The sequence below is a fragment of the Ischnura elegans genome, chromosome 7 (genome assembly GCF_921293095.1).
Source record: "Ischnura elegans chromosome 7, ioIscEleg1.1, whole genome shotgun sequence".
NCBI classification, from domain to species: domain Eukaryota; kingdom Metazoa; phylum Arthropoda; class Insecta; order Odonata; family Coenagrionidae; genus Ischnura; species Ischnura elegans.
In genome coordinates, this window is record NC_060252.1 from 55,145,702 (window position 1) to 55,161,918 (window position 16,217).

General features: G+C 39.0%; 1 protein-coding gene across 4 annotated transcripts in view; it reads right to left on the reverse strand.

Annotated features, from left to right (window-relative positions):
* The window catches only part of LOC124162852, a 269,833-nt gene that overhangs the window by 182,588 nt on the left and 71,028 nt on the right, over positions 1–16,217 (reverse strand). The window lies entirely within an intron of this gene.

Below are 16,217 nucleotides of genomic sequence, written 5' to 3' on the forward strand. Positions count from 1 at the left end.
CATGAAAGTCACAATTTAATTCTCATTTCAGTCCCGAGTTAATTAGAGGTAACCTTCACCCTTGGAATATGACCTTGTTTTTCCCTGCGTATGATACTGGTGAGGTCTTCTCGGGTTTTCCACCGGGTGATTTGATTGTATACCGATAATGCCCTGAAGACGAAACGTCGAAACGAATGGCAGCCATCGAAACGTCGGCCTACCATCAACTCAACCGGAGGATAACCCGAGAAGTCTTCATCTTCACCCTTGGCCTTGCCCTATCCTCACCTATCCAATAACCAAAAGTGTAAGGTTGTTGGATAGTTGAGGTAATCCATAAATGTAAGTGTATCGAGGAGGTGACTCTATAAATGAGATAAATACCCATTAAATCAATGCCAAAAGGGACCTGTTCCCAAAAAAATAAAAGCTACCATAATAAAAGGCGGGAAAATTAGCATAGCCCGAATGGTAGACCACTGATTACGACAACCGTTGTGAAGGAAAACTATTTTGAGCAACGAATGATAGCGGAAATCGGCACATCAGTCCTCTTTCTAAAGGGATGGTAAATAATTGCTGAAAGCCATTTGCGGGTAAACACTTAAATTCTAACAGACTGAATACGTCATTAAAAAAATAAATTCTTAAAACTTGTAAGTGGTTCTGAATAAGTGACAATTAGTTGTGATATTGACTTCATGAGTGATCCTTGATTTTGCTATAGTCGGAATAAATAGGATACAAAACAAAACTCAGCCCAGTTATTATTAATTAAACAATCTTAATTCGAAGTTTTTCACATCTTAGCCCACGATCATGCTTCTTATACATCTACCTCAAAGGGTGCAGGAGTCATATTCCAATTCCAGTCATCAAGATGGACCTTTCTATTCCATTCGATTGACTAGGTAAGGATATAAAGAATAACACTTATTTCAGCTCTCAATTAACCGTTACACTAGAATGATTAACCATCACATCTCATAAGATTGAGTTGGTTTCAAGTAAACATAGTTAAATTTTAAAACAAACGTGTTCAACAACATTCCTGACAAGTATGTTGGCTAATGCAAAACAGCCATCACATTTTTGCAGTCATGAATTGCTAGGCATCAATATACAAGGAAGCTCATGATGGAATATGAGAAATTGAGAATGCTTTCACCTTAGACACGAAGTTCAACACCGGCTTTCATTCACACTGAAGGACGCACAACGATCATCCGAATACCATCAGAACAAAGCCATTTTTACCTGAATTTTGAATCACCTGAACGTTATTTACGAGCTATACAAGAGACAGTGGCAATGAAAGCTCAAATGATGGCTGCGGGCACCATCACATTAAGAGATAGCGTCGAAAACAGGTATCACCTATTCTCTCTCCATCGATTTTAAATGTCGGGTATTCTGTCCAAGACAACTTAAGCTGGCCTTGGTTGCGGTGCGGTAACAACCCAAAGGTCCCAGTCTGCCAACCCAAAGGTCGTGGGTTCACATACCGAATGAGTAGGAATACAACCATCCACGGCACCAAGGATATAAGTGTCAATCCAAAAAGTACAATTTTTGAATGGACTTGATAATCCTAAATTTGATTAAGAATAAATACGTCATTTCCACTATTAAAACTTACTCAAAATTCTCAGTCAAACAGTAGACGATCATGCATGGTAGTAAATACATATGGTGTGCCTGTGTATGACCATAGTAAACACTTATTAAAGTATACTTAATATGCCCATATAATTATAAGATAAAACCAATGATACTGTGATAGATAAAGAGATGGCTAAGAGTTTTCATTTCATTGAATATCATCTAATGATCCCTGAAACTGTGAAAACTAAGACCAGAGACTCAGTTTTAAGAAAAATAATGAATCAAAAAGAGTTAGTAATGCTTGAGGCTCTAAGCGCCAAGTCAGCTATGTCGCGCATACATGGTCAACCTCAAGAAGAACTCGTCGCATTTCCGAGGCAACTTTAAGTTAACATAAATACCGCAATAGTACTCAAACTTATTCAAAAGATTCTTTTATGAGAATTGTGATAGAAAGAATCCATTAATTCCAGTGTTCTTAAAGGCGAGTCGCCTTATCGAATGAATTGCCTCAGATTTAATAAAAAATTTCCGACTCTTGAGAGAAGAAATTCAAAGAAGTCAGTCAAGAAGAAGCTCAAATTTCATAATGAAAGAAAAAAATACTTTTGCTTTATAGGGTCTAGAATGCGAAGAGGAAACAAATATCAGATATGAACTTCACAGAACTGCAAAAATTTATACATTTGCTGTTTTTTTAATCAGAACCATTACAAGCAAACTTTTTCCGAGCACTCGATATTACAATTAAATAAGTAATTAAGAAGGTTTCAAAAATGATAGAAACAACCTTGATTCATCAATGGGAGCGAAGACAGATTTTTTCACGCCAGGTTAAAAGCAAATTGCACATCCGTCAGCTATGGACGAATACACCAAAAATATGTCATAATTTGAATTAAGTGAGTAATTATATATAGACAGATGCAACTCATATCAATATTGCAATAGAATTGACCGCATATTGATAATTTTATGACCCCCTTTTTTTTTTGGAAGGCTTCCCTCAAGTTTATTATAACTAATGCTTGCGGTTAGGCAGATGGTATACCAACTAATTCTGAAAATTCATGCTACATCATCATTCAAATGCATCGCAAATTCTTCCCGTAAGCTACATTTCATCACTTATTATGTTCCTGCACTAGTTTATCTCATGCGAAAGCGCATTCCTAGAATCAAGTATCTTTTTTAGATTGACAATCTATCATATTTATTGAATAACAACGTGAAATATAGTAATTAAGGATGCTGGATTAATTGAGTTAGGTGAGTCCATTGCATTGATTCTAGAGAAAAATTGATATGTTATCAATATTAACTGAAGTAAATGATGGTGGTGGTTCTCGGGTATTGCTGTGTAGGTAACATTTGCACTCAACTCAAGCACATATTTTTAACATCGACCAACTGCTCTAAATTTATTAACGCTACCATTAAAAAATTAATCCAAAGCCCATTCATTCTTAATAAATCGTTTTGTTATATAATGGAATAATTAGTAGGTTTATGAATATTTCTGCCACAAATCATTTACTAATAAACTTAATTCATTAAAAAACTACTACCAAACAAAATAGTACGCCACGATTCAATAACGCAAATTTAATGTGAATACAATAAAAAAAACTATAGGCCGTTCCTCTTAACCTTCTTTTCCACGAGTCTCATTCCTCAAGTGCCTGGCTCATTCTCATGACTTAACACAGAATGCATACAAAACGAGTGCCTCGCCGGCCAAAAAGCTTGTGTGTGGACTAATAAAAAATAATGATGCTCCTCTCACTCTGAAGCTCTTGAGGTCGCAAAGGATGAGCACACGTATCCAGCAAGGGTGAAGCGAGGAATGGATTCTCCCGCAGGGGCCTGAGGGAACAAGCAAATACCCCACATAGTATTGTGAGGGTTCAATACGTGAGGGGCGTTGGGAAACTGCCAGATTCAACTAAATCTCCCCCTGGAATACCCTAAAGGACTGGATTTCTCCCACTCCTGAGGAGCTTTTGACCAGGAGAAAGGTATATGGATCCCCTTTAAGAGCAACGTCAAAAATGAGTAGCAACAAGCAACGCGAACACCCTCCCTCTTAATACTGAATTCCCGCTCATACTGTCGATATTTGGGCCGAGACTATCATTCGTTAATGACATCACTTAATACACTAATTCATTGATTATTCTGTTCGCTAAACAGTGGACTTTCAGAGTATTTCAAAACAGACATGAACATTAATCAGTGATGTAACTTATAACTTCAGATTTAACGATGAGAAACATTTCCATTATGGAAAACGAAAAAACAAAATTTTTAGGTTCACTGATATATTTGCAAAACGCAGAGACCCGGGTTACTTAACACACACCTGACGATGTAACTATGTCATGAAGCCGGGGTCGTGCTTTTCCAAATATATTGGTGAAGCTGGCAAAGTTAAACCACAAAATCTAACAAAAAATACTGTGAACATAATAAAACCATTAACAAAGATAGTTTATTGAATTACTATCTTCGGTAGGTAAATCTGCGTTAGCCCTTATTGGTCCACATCAAAGATTAGTTCATCACGGACTAAAATACAAGTAAGTGGAATTGCTACGGAAATTATAGTCTAATTACGGTAGTATAAAATTAATTGCAGCCGATGTTAGGGTCCTTACGAATATGATGCATCTGGATAACTTAATAGTTCGTCTGTCAGCCAAGAAAATATTGCTGATGAAAAACATCGAAAGACGGTAAAGTATGAATTCTTATTTTCTTTTGAGTGTCTGGAAGAAGCAAATGTTTTTTCCCTCGCCTTTTTATACTTTTCAATTAAATACTTTCAAGACACGATTAGTGTAACACAAATAATGAAAATATCTTAAGGAGCAAGGCGACCGTTACGGTAAATTTTCCTAATACAAATATCCAAATTATTCCATTGAAATTCATCAGCTATTTCGGATATAAAGGATATAAATAAATATACATACTTATATTTTTCGCTCGTCGCTTCCATTATGAAGCCTATACCTAAAGTTTGAATTCTCCGTCATTCATTTTGTTGCTGAAAACATCTGGTTTCGCGAAGAGGCGCCCATTAATTTCATCTTGATGCAGCCTCAAGACAAAGGGAACTTGCTGGCCTCACCATTTCCTCGGAGACCCAAATGGTCCACTGTGGCTTCTACATCTTCCACGAATGACAAAAGGCATAAACAACTGAGGCTTGAAGCAGCGCAAAATGCACTTGTAATTCATGGTGAGGATAGACACCGCATGGAGCTCTTAGGGCAACTGCGATTCCCAATGGCTTGAGTTAAAACTTACAGTTATGAAAGGTCGTAAAAGACCAGAGAAAGAATGTTCGACACTTCTGTCAGCCCAATTCAATCAAAATTCTATCAGCTTTAAAGACAATGCATATCGTTATTCGTGAACAGTATATGCATTAAAATGCTAGTGGGACTGCCGATAAGACCGTTGTAATTAGGCTACAACTAACTTGGAAAAAATTCATATTTTATGAAAACACACTATCTATCTGTACAGGAGCCAAATATTTTTAATTTCTTTTTATTTTATCAAAGAGATTAAATTTATGTAGATATTTTCTTAAAAATTTCGATAACACAGATTCAGAGATTTTTTTATTATTAGGCAATTTAAAAAAATATTAATCAGAACAACAAAATTTTCTCGATAAAATCATTACTGCGTACAATTTCAAATTCAAGAGGGCGAAAAATGAAAATTTTGGATCCGAAAATGAATCCCGTTATTTCGGCATTTTTTAAATTATAAATATGGCTAGAAAAACGAATCAAACTATATTCAGTTAGCTTCAGTTATATTCTAAAATCTTCCACTGTTTTCGCTTTAAGAGTCGAATGCACAATGTCGAATTTGCTCACAATAGCACTTAATAAGTAAAAGCTGTTATCTAATCGATTACTCAGCACAAGGATTGGCAGCGAACTCGAAATACTGTGGCCAAATGCCAAATTCAGGAGAGTAACTCCGAAAACTTCAGCGCTCGGGTACAAATCGACCGTAAGAAGGCTTTTCAAGATTTCCTTTGAATGCTTAGTATGCGAAAAGAGATTCCACAAGAACAATATACCAATTTGTATTTAAAGTTGATCGTTATAGCCATGAGTTTACCATTTGGAGGAAGTAAGGACACATGGTGAACTTTAACACTACTCAATAATATGCAGCACAACTAGTGGTTTTGAGTCAGCAAATTATTTCTCACGCAAATAATGCAACAAATACATTGCAATTGAGTGAATTAAAGAAGTTAAGAAGGCTATAAATGTGTAGTTTATTTTTTACCTCAAACGGTAAAATTTATCGCAATACATTCCTTACTGGTATTTTACTCCGGGATAAAGCTTAATCTAGACGGACAAAATAGTAAAAAAGACAATTTAAACCTGCATACTTTTGATATTTATAATGAATTTATAAAGTTTCAACGATTAATATTTTCATTTTTTACTGCCCACAGATAAATTTACGACACCCTTCTATCAATTATTGTAGTTGTAAAACACATATATGCATATGTGTTTTTACAACAACACTCATCCCTTGTGAAACCTACAAGCTAAGCTAGCAGAAACTTTTCACGCAGCAATTTATGAAATCCCTTGCCTGGAAGTGAGACCTCAAAAAGGCGTAGGAAAAGCCATACGGGCGAAGATTAAGCAATAAACAATGAAAACTCTTGAAGATATTATTCTGCGCAAGTCCCCATGCCGGGAAAAGCCCCAGCACATTAAGTGGTAGATGCACCCTTCCCCAAGACATGAAAAACGGAAGAGTACCCAGATAACACTCCTGCGCATCATAAAGACTCCTCCGTCGCACATCCCCACGGGAGACGAGAAAAATATTTGACCCACAAAAGCTCCTTCGGAGATTCCTTCCCGGAAACATAATATAACCCCGGACTCGCACGCAAGTAAGAGGACAGGAGACGGGTCGAAACCCCGCGCATAATCTGTGTGAAAACCACCAGAGCACGGTCTTTCCACATGAACACAAAAAATCACAAAGCGTGTAGCCATTCCTTTTCCCTCCATCCGGCTCATGCATCACTGAACTAGTCTCGGTTAGCTAAATCTTTATAACCGAAGGAAATATATACTCGGAAATTGATGGTTTGAGGCATGATTTGGAGAAATTGCTTCATGTTGAATCAAAAAACCTAGTATGTGTAGCCTAGTATATGTTCCGAGTATATGTTGTATCAAAGGCTTTTTTATTCAATACATACTCGGAACCCTACCCTTTAATATTTTCATTGAAGTAAATCCCTCTAACCTTAGTGAAATTTTTGTGAAATTTATGAAATAAATAGGATTTTATAGTATAAATTAGCCTGGTCAGGTTGGAAATAATACAGAGGAGATGTCGTAAGAAGGAATTTTCTTTACGGTATCCTATTCATAGAAAAAATTCCTACGCAAAGTCAATTTTAATTACTGCCTCTAAATTCTAACTCTTCTCTCCCAGATGATTTATAAGACAAAAGTTTTCATTTATGTATTTAATAACTTAATTAATTAATTAATATTTCATCTTCATGACCGCAGGAATTATGCACTCGAAACCCTACCATTGACCATTTTCAATAGAAATCTCTATTACCTCAGTGAATTCAGGTACAGGTTGGAAATACTACAGAGGACGTATCGCAAAAAGGAATATACTCCACGCTATCCCATTCCTAGAAACACTGCTTATGAAAATTCAATTTTAGTTACTACCTCTAAATTCTGGAATTATCCCCCTGATAACTTTGAAACAAAAATTTTCATTTATGTTTTTATTGACTTATAATATAAATTAATGGAAATTTCTTATTTTCAAAATTTCAAAATTTCTAAAGAAAATGGAAAATCTACCATTTGCGATTTTCATTGAAGGAATTAACTCAGTGAAATGTATAAGGTCAGGTTGGAAATAATCCAGAGGACGTATCGCAAGAATGAATATTCTTCACGCTTCCTTATTACTAGAAACACTGCTTATTAAAAAGTCGATTATAATTACTGCCTCTAAATTCTGGTCTTCTCTCCCTGAAAATTTAAAAATAAAAACTTTCGTTAATGTGTCTATTAACAATGCATTTTATATGACTACAATCAATGAAGAGCAAAATAAAACCTTGTACTTCGTCAATCACAATCTGCAAATCGTATGAAACACACCCTGGAATCACAAACTGCAAATATTATGAAAATGTATGGATAGTTTCCCTGTTTTCCTCTTCTTATCGGGTATTATATCCATTATATCTGCGTTCGCCTTTCATCTGCTGCTAAATTGTTTACGGATCCAATTTCTTTTTTATTCCCTCTCTTGACCTCTATGTTTAATTTTGATTCAGGAGTATAGGTCTTGAAGAATTTTGAAGGCAAACTTTTGCTAAAATTTCGGTATATTAATAGACCTTCATCAGATCTATGCCAAAAATTTTATCCCTTCTTTTTGATTAATTTATGACTGATTTATTTTAATTTTTTATGCTATTACTGTAAAAAAACATTGCTGCAACCTGTTATGCCTTTTATCTATCCAAATTATGTACCTATATTCATTCATAGCTCATATTATGGTGAATATATAAATATACCAGCACCTTGGCAAAAAGTTTTCATTTAAAACTTTTCAAGACTTGCACTCGATCGGTAATGTATTTTTTGTGAATAAATTAGTACCTAGAATGATGCCAGGAGCAGAGTAAATATGCATGCTATCCTATTTCCTCTCCCCTTCGTCTCCCTCCTCGTGGCCCTGGAACGTGCTCGTTTCCAAATTTCCGGTCCACTCGACGCTCCCCGGAGGACACAAGACGGCCCTTCACCCCCGTGACAGCGCACACTCTCCGCTGTGCGTGTTCGCGAAGAGCGAGTAGCCCACGCACGTGGTGAGAGCACGTTTGCGGCTGCGTACTATGCCTAACGGGGGGAGGGGCATTTCCACCATTAAGGATCGACTCGTTGGTATGTAGCGTGGAGGAAGACATTCTTTTTCATCGCCTATCCCACGGGATGTGGAAAAAAGAATGGAATTAATCGACAAAAACTCGCAATCATTTACTGCCATAAATAATTCAAAAAATTTAATGCAACTAAACCAGATTTCGGCCGGTGATTCTTTAATATTAGGGTAACATTTGGCATGCTTAAAGTTTGGACGGTCGTAAAAAAAACACTAGTACCATTGTTGCTAAATTTTATTTCCCTCGCCTTATACGTGAAGTACACCGAGAAGTGATACGTTTCTGCGTTTAAAGAGTGATTATTATGAAGACTATACTTACAAGTAATCGTTGCTTTCCATTGGAGGGAATCGCTTTACATCAGCATTGAGGAAAATGAGACTTACTGAGACTTAAATTTTTGTCATGACCGAGCATGTTTAGCCTCCATAACCATCATTTTTTAACCTCTGAAAATGCTCGCTCATCACTAGAAATCTAAGTCGATTTCATGCATAGAGGCGAGGGAAATAAAACTTAGCCAGGTTGTGACTAGTATTTTTTACGACCGACTGCACTTTGAACATGTCAAATGTCACTTTTTAAACCCTAATATTTAAGAGCCAGCAGTCGAAACTTGGTTCAGTAGCTAAATGTAATGAAATATTCATGGTGATAAATAATTGAAAGTTTTTGTTAATTAATTCTACCCCTTTTCCATATCCCATGGAATAGGCAATGAAACGTAAGTGCATCGACTGGCCAAAAAACAACAACATTATCATTAGGAAAGATTAATAAAGAAAACAGCTTTTTCAGCAAGAATCTAACGAAGTATCATTTTTATTGGTTTTTAAAAGATTCTGCGCCTTTCAATATTGCCCGCGAATACCCTAATTAAATCTCTTCATGAATTATAACATAAAAATGCAAAATTCCAAAGTCCACTAAAATAAATGCATAATTATGACCTAGATTTTCGATTCGCACTCGATCAACCCATTTAGAAAACGACTTAAACTTCTCCGTGGGATCAAAAAGGATGCATGTTTACAGAGGTACAAGTTAGCAGAATTGGTAGAGGTAATCACTTCTCGAAGCGCCTGGCAAATGAATCAATCGTCATCATTATGGAAGGCTTAGCGAGATATCAGTATTGATAGCTTGTGCTTGGAATAAAATCGGAATATAGGACTATCGAGAAACAACCTTAGGCACTCCATTTTCAGAAAAATGAATGAGGTAAAAGGGATGTAAATTCGGTTTAGCGGGATAGCCAGTTTCAGAATAGTCCAAATTTCATTCAAAAGATCCACTATTTCAAATTTAAAATATTCCTCTTTATATCGTACTAAAATATGCCACATTCACCGGGAAAGATCGCCACTCCCAATAAAATGCAAACGCATGTTAAGATAATTTAAATCAGTACCCAGTAAGATTAGGACGACGGTGAATCAAGCTCATTCCAACACTGAAAGACTCGGTGTCAAACGAACTAATGACCTTAGCACCATACGTTTAAATACACCCAAAACTAAAAGCTTCAAGTTGTGACTGTTTTTTCCAAAATAATTCTTTCCATATGGTAAAACTTATTACCTCTAAGTACACGATCCGATCAGGGAAGATAAGTGCGAAAATGCATAATGATAGGGCACCAATCTCATGAAAAACTTCATGCTAAAATATTCTTTGAACAGAAGCAGATGAGTTTAGCACAGAATGCCGTCAGCGAGATTACAGCGCAATGAAAAATATTAACTAAATTAATTTGTGCCAAAAAATATTAACTAAATTAATTTGTGCCGCTGAAATCATCGCTGAGCATCCATTACCGTATTCGGAAATTGAATTTCACCAAGCAACGACTTCCAGTACCAACTCTTTCGATAATAAATAATAATTATCATATAGCGGAAAATGATTATTCGGCGATTGAAAACCTCTTTTCGAGTTCATGTACCATCCCTTCCGAAAATACATCGTAATTCTCATCAGGCGGAAAATGATTATTCGGCCATTGAAGACCTCCTTTTGCACAAACAACCATGCAAGCACCGAGGTAATTTCATTCCAAGGAGTGAGAACACGAAAAAAATATTCAGACGGCCACCATGCGAGTACTGCGTCCCCCCGTGCGAGGAAAACAAATGGTACGTTCCACGCGCACCCGACTTGGAATACGCCCACATCCGAACGACGATGGAGGCAGAACATACCCCGACACGATCTCCCAGTGGGAGACAAGAAAGGGAGGAGAGAAAGGAGGTGGTGGTGGCCCTACGCGCTGATGCTGTGATAATCGCCAGACGCTGGTCGAGACGGAGAAGGGCGAGGCACAACACACCCGGTGGCGACGCAGAGACAACACACCCGCTTCCCAAATCAACCCCTCACTCGCCCCTTAAAAAATAAGTCACCATTGTGCTCGGAACACTGGCTTCTGATCGAAATTGGCCGTGAAGAATTTCAGTGACTCCCGAAGAATGTTTGCAGGAATATTTATTGGATTCCTCACCAGATGGTAATATCGTTGAATACCGATATTTCGAGGACTAACTCCACCATCGTAATTATACCGTACACTTTGCGAAATTGGCCATGTCTGAAAATCGAGGAATTGAGAGTTTGAGAATGTAATGCTTTGTATTTTGGTCAATTAATGCACTTCTTTTTCATCGCCTATTCCATACTACACTTTGAGCAATTGGTCATGTTTGACATTAAAATAAATGGATCAGTCGCCTTCTCTAATCAAGAAGAACTATTTTCCCTTTTCCTTATTTTCAAACCCCCAACTAATATTGGTCAAGGTTTTCCAAACTTTGTACGGAGCACTGGATTTTGATTCAATTGGTGCGGATGAAATTCTACGGTAAAATCTTCAACTGGACCAGGAAAATAACTACCTCGGATACTGATGTTAAGTTGCATTTTAATTTAAGATGAGCATAATTTGAGATTTAAACAACCGAACCAAATATTTAGCGCTTATCATAGTAAGGTAGCCAACGACAAATTTACATTTTATATTCTGCCGAAGAATTCCAAATGGCCTTAGCCGATTTAACTCACATACAGCAATACATAGTATACACAGGAGATAAATAAGTTGTAAGCCTAACTTAAAAGAAAAAAACGACATCAGGAATCGGTCACCAAATATTCAATATGGGTATAAACTAGAAGATAATGTTCCGTTCCGATGACACACTTTTGATTCCCGGGAGAGCCGGCATTTAATTCGAGGAACTCTGACTGGTGCTTAATATGGAAGGCATTCTACATTCGGTGACAGCGTATTTCAACCCTAGAACCTTTCATCAAAATAAGAATGACACTAATACCACTTTTCCATCGACCCGATAACAACCTAAGTAACTACCATTCAAGTCATCATTGCATGAATGACCTAAATTTACTTTAGCCTGCCCAGAAGACAACCACAACCTCAGCGGATGTCCGCCACTTCTTGCATGGTTCTAGCGTTCATTCAGGATGCAGACAAGAGACTACCCCAGTCTGGGATAAATCCCAGTCTGGACGACTCATTATCACTACCAACAAGAATCCCTAAAATGGATCATCCAGAAATCATCTCAATCGAAAACAATCTTGTGCGGGATTCAGACTCACTACCTGACCTTACCTTAGCTTCTACCAAGTCACAATTGGACGGTAACATGATGAACGAGATGGCACAATATAAATTGTAAGCCTATCTTAAAAGAAAGCCTATCTTAATGAGCCCTTAAGATTTTTTCTGAATAAGATGCATTTTTGGTCCTAAAAGCGATGATGGAATGTGGAAGATCCGAACAAACGGAGAACTATGAGAGCTATATAAAGATCCAGACATAGTAGCAGAAATCAAAATTAAAAGACGACCAATTAGTAAACACTATCTTACATGAAGACTTTTCGCTGACTGAGCACGCAACGATCAGAACCACTAAAATCGACCTCAATTGAGGGGGTGAGAAGCCAAGAGTGATTTATAGTTATAAACAGAGTCAAGAACAGAAATTAGACAAAGAGAACCAACGAGATCAACTAGATATTTAGTAGTGCAATTGATTTTTCACTCGATATCAGCACAGAACAGTGACTCACTCGTATCCCTTTTGCCACCAAGTTTCTGTATACTTCTTCTAACAATATCTGTATCAAGCTCTGCATAGAAAAAAATCACTAGTAACCGTTGGCATATGACTCTCTCATATTTACAACCAGAAACACAAAAAATATAATTTTCAAGGTGTAAAGAATTCGTAACAAACACTTATCTTAACTATAGTTGTGGCTGTGAAGAGAAAGAGAGATAGACAAACTAAGATAACCCACTCGTCGCGGTTAAGAAAGAGAGGATGTGTTTGGAGAGGGTATGGACTCAGTTATTTATGGATTGAATCATTATAGGTAGTGAAAAATTGTAGGAAACATGGAAGGCAATGATGATGTTCTTTAAGTAGGGTCTCGCTGGCTGGTGTTTAAGATGAACCGTATTCTACGTTTTTTATGACTACAGCCTCGCCGGCGTTGCAATCTTCATCTCCTAGTTATTTCAGTGAAAAAAGTCAGAAGAAGAGAGAATCTAAAGGAAACAACCTGACTGACTTCAAAATAGCAAGTGCATCGTCGGAATAACTGTTGTCCGAGGACATGGACAAACTTGGAGAATCAACCAGAAGAGAGGCCTGCCCCTTCACGAAGAAATCGTGAATAGCCGCGTAATAAGGAAAATAAACAAATGGTGATGAATGACTGGTGAATGAGAGAGCAGTGATTGATGGATTGACGGATGGAGTTGACAAATGTTCTTGATGAGACTAGGTTTTTCCTTGCACTGTGACTTAGAAATACTCCTCACGGTATTAGATATCTTACGCATCTACGAGAATATTTTCGGAAACCATTTCCATTTTCAGGTAGATTGTGTAATTACATTACTATTCACCCCCTCAATGGTAGAATATCAATCATAGCCAAGACATGCGACCACCACGGAGAAACACAAGAGAGCACTCCACACCCCGGCCGGTAAGATACAAAATAATAAAAAAAAACAACCCCTGCAACCACACAAACTGACTCCTCGAAGGGATGGGCGCACACACACCGCGATCACAGGACACGACTCCCTTCCCTCGACCCACCTCTTCGCGTCGATCGCGCTCCTGGTGCAGCCGGAGAGGCAATTCCCCATCGCCCGGGACACAGAATCGGGCACATGGCGTGGACGGCCGCCACGCTGCGTTCGCCCGTCTCCTCTTTCCTACTCGGGCGGCTACGGATGTTTGCAGCGCGAGCCTGACTTGCCTCCTCCCGCGTCCCGAAAGAGGAGCGGCCCCGACGGCGGCGCGGAGGCGGCGGTGCGGGCTCGGATGTGGACGGGGAGCGGCACGAAGGAGAGAGGGGGGCGTAAGAGATGTTGCTGGAGAGAGAGGGGAGGATGGAGAAGTGGGGGATTGTTTCGACAAGGGGTGGCTCCGCGCGGAGGAAGGACTTGAGGGATGGAGTGAGGAGGAGAACCCTGGGCGAGAGGGAGATAGGGTTCGTGCGTGGGATGGGGAAGCAGGGGGCACGCCCCCCTACATCCTTCCCCTCCACCCTCTCGCTCAGCCTCTGACTCCCCTCGGGTCCGTAGATCGATGAGGGGGGAGATTCGGGGAGGAGGAGGGAGTATCAGGGGGTGGTGAGGGAAGGGAATGGGAGGCAGGGGGTGAGGAGGGATGAAGCCGGGGCAAGAGAGTCACAGCGAGGGAAAGTTGAGTCAGGGTAACGAAGGAGGGGTCAGGGTAACCGAAGAGAGCGGTGAGTGTAATAGGGTTGCTCAGGTTGAAAGGGTAGGAGGGTGTTTGGTGAAGGAACCGGGGTGTAGAGTGTGCGGTAAACTGGTCAGGGTAATGGTGAGTGGTCGAGGAAAGGCGTGTAGCGTAGGTGGATGGGGATTTTAGGGTATTTAGGAGGAGTTCTGGGTAACATGAAAGGGAAGAGAGTAGGGGTGAAAGAGGTGACTTTGTAAAGGCGTGGAGTAGGAATTAGAGCACAGTTTTAGAGGATAGTGGCAAGGGTCTACGACATTAGGGAAACACTAGGAAAAAATCGGTAGCATCAAAATAGACAGAGGGTTCAGGGTGACATGCAAGGGAAGAGGGCATGAGTTAAATGGTTGACTTATGAAAGGCGTAGGGAAGTTGGGGGAAGGAATTGGAAAACAGTTCCAAGAGGAGAGAGGTAAGGGCCTACGATATTAAGAAAGCTTTGGAATAAATAGGTGACATCAGAATAGACAGAGGATTCAGGTAATATAGCAGGGATGAAATGGGTGGGGAATATCGTGGAGAAGGAATTGGAGCACAGTTTCAGGAAGATAGTGGAAGGGGCATACGATGTAGGTAAACTCTTCTCGGGTTTCCCACTGAATTAAATTATCAATAATAGTCAACGTTTCAATCTCCGACTCGGGGGTCATCCTCAGGGCTGCTGAATGTTATTTTATTTTTTTATGGTTGCTAATCCTCATTTTTACGATACATTTAGTTTATTAAACTATAAAAAATTAGCTAAAAATTAATATGCCAGTTCCTTTGTCACAGCTATTTTTTTAACAATCTATTTCCTTATGAGTCCTTTTTGTAAAATCATGTTCTTTAACTGGAAAAACGAGGAAATTTGATCATGTGCATCATGATTGGCTAGCCTTATGACGCTGGATGGCGTTAGTTCGGATTTTCGTCTACATTAACTCTCCCTCACTTCAGATTTTTTATGTAGAATGGGTTTCCAGGAAAAATTCTACGATATTAGGGAAACGCTAGGTAAATAGGTAGCATCAGGATAGACGAGAGAGGCAGGAAAGAAAGAGGGGCATGAGGCAAGAGAGGGCATCGGAGAAATATCAACAGGGGAATAGGGCTAGTGTTGGGAGAGAGGGTGCTATTTCGAGCTTCCCACTACACCCATCACCAGCAGCATCTTTCCTCGGTCCCCTCCCTGACCCTCCATCAAACCCCACCCCCATTCACCGGTCTACTTTTTCACTCGTGATTTCCTCAATATCTAATTACCGCCCGCCAGGCCCGTCACTCCCAAATGAACCGCATCCCAAACCCCGCCTCTACTCTGAGGCGCGTAAATGCGGAAACTCGTTCGCAGAATTTTATCCCAGGGAAACGCCCCTGTCCTCAGCAACGTAAACGCGATTTATTCGATCGCACTGCTATGCCGTGCCTCACTTGCGCGAATTTTGCCAGCGTGATGGAGACAAGAATGGGTAGCCCTTTGTGACTGTGCTATAATAATAAGATGCCTTTATTTGGGCGAGATTGAAATTAATAAGTCCCCTCTTCCGCCTAACTCCTAGTAGAGGTCATTGCAATCATATTTTAAATGGTAACGTTTAACGTTTACAATACAAAAAATATACTGCATACGCTATTGGTGAAATGTCAAATAATATAAACAAGTATACGTATAAATTTGTGTCGGAGAAAATATTTCTGTTTGTGAGAAAAAAATATGAACATAAGAGAGTAGAGAGTAACATTCAGCGAAAAAAATCACAGCAGGAAAACGCCTACACAAGAAGGGGAGCGTGAAAAACCTGCGAAACTCTACTGAGTGAAAACTTATGTCATGTTAAATGCAA